This window comes from Kogia breviceps, chromosome 11 (genome assembly GCF_026419965.1).
Source record: "Kogia breviceps isolate mKogBre1 chromosome 11, mKogBre1 haplotype 1, whole genome shotgun sequence".
NCBI classification, from domain to species: domain Eukaryota; kingdom Metazoa; phylum Chordata; class Mammalia; order Artiodactyla; family Physeteridae; genus Kogia; species Kogia breviceps.
The window spans coordinates 44,793,847-44,799,463 of NC_081320.1; the positions used below are offsets into that span (position 1 = coordinate 44,793,847).

The window sequence follows — 5,617 nt, forward strand, 5'->3', positions numbered from 1 at the left end:
AAATTCTTGCTTTTTCCAGTGACTGTTGACTACTTGTTTGTTGGTTGGTTTTTTTGTTTTAACCGCCAGAACACTTGCGAACTTGTGAAGTTCACTTAAGGAAGGATTTCAAAATGCTTGAAAATAAAAAGTAGTATCTGGTTGGGAATTGTTTTTGTATTCTTTTGCTACAAGATAAATTTGCTGGGTTGTGAGAACAACTAGCTGCTCAGCTTCAATGTGGGAATCCACACTGGCAGTGTCTTGATTGCCAGGATGCCGTCTTGCTCTCTGACTTCCTGGTCCTACCAGCCTCATTTGCACCTTGACCTTTATTAGGAAACAGGCCTCCCACATGTGATGCCCAGATCCCATCTTTAAACTGCCAGACACAGGTCTTTCCTGCTTTTTCTCTACCCCTGCAAGTCTTCCTGGCTCACCTTCCTTGTTCATTTCCTCACTTGACATTCCCCTATTATAATCATACCAATAAGTGGGGAGTGAGAGGTATGACTGAATGAATGATCATGCTAATTTTTATTTGCCTCCCTTGTTACTGTAAACAGTTTAGTTTTTTCTTAAATTTTAGCCTAGCTTGTGATAATCTCACCACACTGGAATAATTCCAAATAAGAGTGAAATGGCTCCCCTTCCCCTTTTCTTATGGACTAGAAGAAAGGATGAAGGAAGGTTGGCAGAAGCCCAGCCTTACTCTGGAGACACAGCCCCAAAACCTCATGCTCTCTACCTTGATGTAACACAGGCCCAGAGTGCCCTAGAATGCAGGGGCAAGTTTATATTTGAAGGGATTCTAGAATAGCTTGTAAAAAATGGCTAAATGGGGAAATTCCCTGGTGGTCCAGTGGTTAAGACTCTGTGCTTTCACTCCCGTGGACCCAGGTTTGATCCCTGGTCAGGGAACTAAGATCCCACAAGCCAAAGAAAGAGGCTAAATGTTACCCAGCACACTGGTGGCTTAGTCCAGTATTCCTATAACTTGTAATTCCATAAGAAATTTAGTCTGAGTTACTTCTCTACAGATCTCAATATGAGTGACACAGTGTTTTGAGTTTATAATAACAGTGTTTTTTTCTTGAAATTAAGTCAATGTCATCTACATTGCATTTAATAGAACCATATATACATGTTAGAGGGATCTATGTGATTCCTTTTGGTAAGGAATTACAGAAGTGGTTTTTTTACCAATGTCAGTTAAAGTGAGATTTGGGGAGTGAGAGAAGACAATATCACCTTCCCACTCTGAAATGGCAAGTCAGTTGCATCTGAGTCAACCAAAGACTCCTGCATGAGGAGTGTGATTGGAGTGTGTGTGTGTATCCTCATGCTTTCTGCCATGGTGTTAAAGACCTCCTAATGAAGGCATCCAAAGAATACCAAGAGGTAACAGTAGGTATTTGAAATGAGTAAATTCAGTTCCGTTAGCCTACCGAGTTAGAACTGGAGTTGTACTGGACTAAGGTGAGAGAAAGCAGCCATTGCCTTAGACTCATTTCCACAGTAAGCATGCTTTTCTCATCCACAAGGATAAAACTCAGTAGGGTTTGACCTAAATTCTCACATGTGGTATTGGGAGGGCAGTAGTCAGCAGAACACTACAAGGCCTACAATATGTTACTTTGAAAGAGGGAATGTTTAACGTCATTTGTTAGGGGATAGGAACGGAATAAAGGCCAAGGACCATGCTCGTTCCATGCAGAAGAGGTGAACGAACTCCTTCTACTGACTATATTTTGAGTTGACTGAATGAGGAGGTCGACCCAGCTGTAAGGAGTGTTGAGGTCATGAGACCTCAGGAAACAATATGTGCATACAATCTCAAGGTCTGTGAACATGAGAAAGGGAAAAAACATTATAGAGTTAATCTTAACAGTTCTTGCAATACCTCTTTTTTGCAGACTCTTGGGTTTATGTTATTGCACCCTTTCTTTGTGTGAGCTATCTTATGTATCTGATAGTTTTTATGAATACTTGTTTGAGTTGTAAACTCCTATATACTTTATTAAAATGGACCTAATTAAAATAAATGATTTACACTTTGTATTATTTCTTAAGTCAGATCTTCCTCGGATTGAAGGACTCCATAAGCACCTTTCACTTAGTACCAGGCCTAGCTCTACATTTTTAAGTTTCAAAGAGCAACTCTTGCTTGGTTGGTTGATTGGTTGGTTGGTTTCCAATGCTGGCATTGTTATTTCCTGAGACCTGCTTTTCATCTAGATGTTTGTGGAGGCATAAGTGAAATAATACAAGATAATGGAGCCATAAGAACTGAGCTGGGAAAATCACAGAGCTCCCTGCAATGTAAAGTTTCCTGTGAACTTCTAAAATGTGTTATCTGAATGTGACCTGCATCAATATGCAGTCTTAAAAAAAAAAAAAAAAAATCCCTAAAGAGAGACCATAAGAAACTAAAGAGAGAAATCTTGGGTGGAAGTGGATTATACCTAAAAATTTTAAAATCCATACTGTGGGGAAAACCTGCCTGCCTATTTCCTTTCCAAATCTGAGAAAATATCGACGCTTTAATGAGCTTGACATCTGTGATTCAGGGAGAATTGGTAATGGGCTGAGTTCACAGACAAGGTGTTCAAAGAAGATCCAGGGATCCAAAGAGTTCTAGTATAAGATGCATGAATAAAACCAGAGCTGCCTACTTTTTCTGAAGATTCGTTTAAGATCTGATTCATCTGTCTATCTTTAAATATGTGCCCTACCTAGTTCTACAATGTGAAGTTCATATTTTTTTCTATTTCAAGTTATCATTAGCCAAAAGTAGTCTTCCTTATCAGTGACTCGGACTGTTCTGGGGGAGACCCTTTCAGATGCATCACTCCCACTGAGATACAGGAGGAGCCTTCTGCAGAGGTGGACAGAGCTTACCTGTGGTGACTTATCTCTGCCTTAATTGTAGGGAGAGCCAGAATTAGAAGCTCCAGTTCCCCTGGGGTGGTCTCTCTTTGCATACACCCTTTGATGACTCACTTTTGCCAGCCCTGAGACTGGTTGGTAAGAGACCAGCCAGGGAGGAGGTGCCCTTGTAGTGTCCCCTAGGAGAGAACCAAGTGGAAGGAACCAGAGCAAGACCCAGGGAAAAGCCAAGAGCAAATGGTTTAGACCTGTTTCTCTGTATTTGAAGATAAAGATCTTTCCCCTTACATCATGTATTTTTTCCTTGAGTTTATCTTTCCTCATATTGAAGTATGTCAGCCTACAAGGAAGGAGACCAAGTACTTCTTCAACCTGCTTTTATGTAAGCTTAGCCCAGAGGCCCAAAGGACTCCCAAGTATTCCCTTCAGAAGGCAGCCCAGTATTCCAGTGCTGAGATTTGGGACCAACACCATTGCTACATGTGGAATTCTTAAAGTCAGATATTGTGAAATCAGTAGTTCTACCAGATCTCCCATGCCTCATCCTGTTTTTGAGCAGGACCTTTTGACCCCAAGGACATATTTTATTTTGCACTCTTTAGAGAAACCTTATGTTATCTGAGAGGAATGGATCACAATTTTCTCTTAGAATAATCAAAAATTAAATATAAACTGTCAGCCTTTTTTCAGCTTATAATGAATATTACTGGTAGAAATATTCAAGTAAAATTCAAAACAGCTAAAACTGCACATCAAAAATTGATGGAAGACTGAAATCTTGACATTTTAAATCAAAATTTTGATTTGGGAAATTTGAATTCAGTAGGTATAGTGGCCACAAGAGAACTCAGTAGTAGAAACCGTTGGTAAAATTTGAAATGAACTAAAAATTGACGAATAAATCTCCCTTGTAAAATGTATATAGAAAAGGCTGGATTCCAATGAATATAATTACAATAAAATGGAAATGCATTGCATAGGAAATTGATCCCTTGTCCATCATTTCCTAGCTGTGTAATCTTGAAACATTACTGCACTTCTAAGGGACTCAGTTTCTTCATCTGTAAAATGGGGATAACATTAAATGCCCATGATATAGATTGCTATGAGGTGTGCTTAGAAAATGGCCCACTTTAAGTGCTCAATGTTAGCTATTTCTTTTTTTGAGGTTGATCAGAAACTTTTATTTGGTCCTTATCATTTATTAAGCAACCTACAAAACCATTTTCTATAGCTCTACCACAAGCAGCAGCAGCTGCATCCAGACCAGAAATGGAAGACACAAGTAGTGGAAGACCTTATAAAGAAAAGCTAACAGGTGAGATCTCTGCTTATCCAGGCTTAGGTGAAGGTAGAACAGGAAAAGTGTGTAAGTCCAGTATTCCAACGACTCTTCTTCAAAGCTGAGAGCTGCAGAGGGCCTAGCTGAAGGATGCAGGTACAGGCTCACAAAACTGCCCAGGCTCAGCAATCAATCCAAAGCACCTTCCAGGAAAGCAAATTCATTCACAGCTTCTATTTCATTATCCAAATCTCTCCTCTGAAGGGTTTTCCTCTTCCCCTGTTGAGCACAACAGTAGGTATCTTTTGCAATGGTTTACACAAACAGTTCCGCGGCTCGTGCCAGAACGAAGATGGCTTCCTGTCCTGCGAGCGTCACGTCGGGGTCCGCCTTCACCAACGCCTTCACTCGCGCCAGAGGCAGCCTCGAGAGACGAGCCCCGGGCGCACTCGTCGGGGCATGGGGCTGCGGAGCCACTGCGTCCCCACCGGTGCCCTCCTCCTCCCGGAAAGCCCCGTTTCCAGCCGCCACAGCCGCCATCCGGGCCACAAGCAATGTTAGCTATTTCTGTTTGATTCACCAGCTTTAGTGGCACCAACATGTGGTAATATCACAATTCCCTCAGCCCACCTGAAATTGTGCTTTACATGACTGTTTTTGTTTTTGTTTTTGTTTTGCAGTATGCGGGCCTCTCACTGCTGTGTCTTCTCCCATTGCGGAGCGCAGGCTCCGGACGCGCAGGCTCAGCGGCCATGGCTCACGGGCCCAGCCGCTCCGCAGCATATGGCATCTTCCCGGACCGGGGCACGAACCCGCGTCCCCTGCATCAGCAGGTGGACTCTCAACCTCTGTGCTACCAGGGAAGCCCTGACAGTTTTTAATATTTGTATTTATTTTATATTTTGCACACAAGTTGAGACTTGACTAATTTTTCATATAGCACTTTCACATTCATATAAAATGTGACCATGCTAAGAGCTCGAACAGAAATGAAGAGAGAGCTAGGGAGCTTGCCAGTGGGGAACATGGATAAAGAAGGATTAATGAGGGAAACACTTGAATATGTCTGTATGCCAGCAGCTAAGGAGAAACAATCTGTAAAGAGGGAGCAGATGAAGATGAAGGAATAACAAAACGAAAAGTAAATGGACAGCAAGCACACCCAGCACCCAGATCTTCGTTTCTAAATACCATTCTCTAATGGAATTTCTCCATGGCAGCTGGGCTCCATGGAGAAATTGCAGATTCTAGGGCTGGAGCAGGAAATATACAAGATGAACCAGGAGCATCTGTAGTGCTGGAAAGTAAAGGAGTGCTAAAACTAATAAATAAATAAATAAATAAATAAATAAATAAATAAATAAATAAATAAATAAATAAATAAAATCACAGGGGCACAGACCCAACCTGAATAAACTTCCAATGCTCAAAGCTGAAACAACTTAAGCAATGAAATAAATAACATAG

General features: G+C 41.4%; 1 pseudogene; it reads right to left on the minus strand.

Moving 5' to 3' along the window:
- Positions 1–4,108: 4,108 nt before the first annotated feature.
- LOC131765873 (DNA polymerase epsilon subunit 4-like) lies at positions 4,109–4,690 on the minus strand (annotated as a pseudogene).
- Positions 4,691–5,617: the final 927 nt, after the last annotated feature.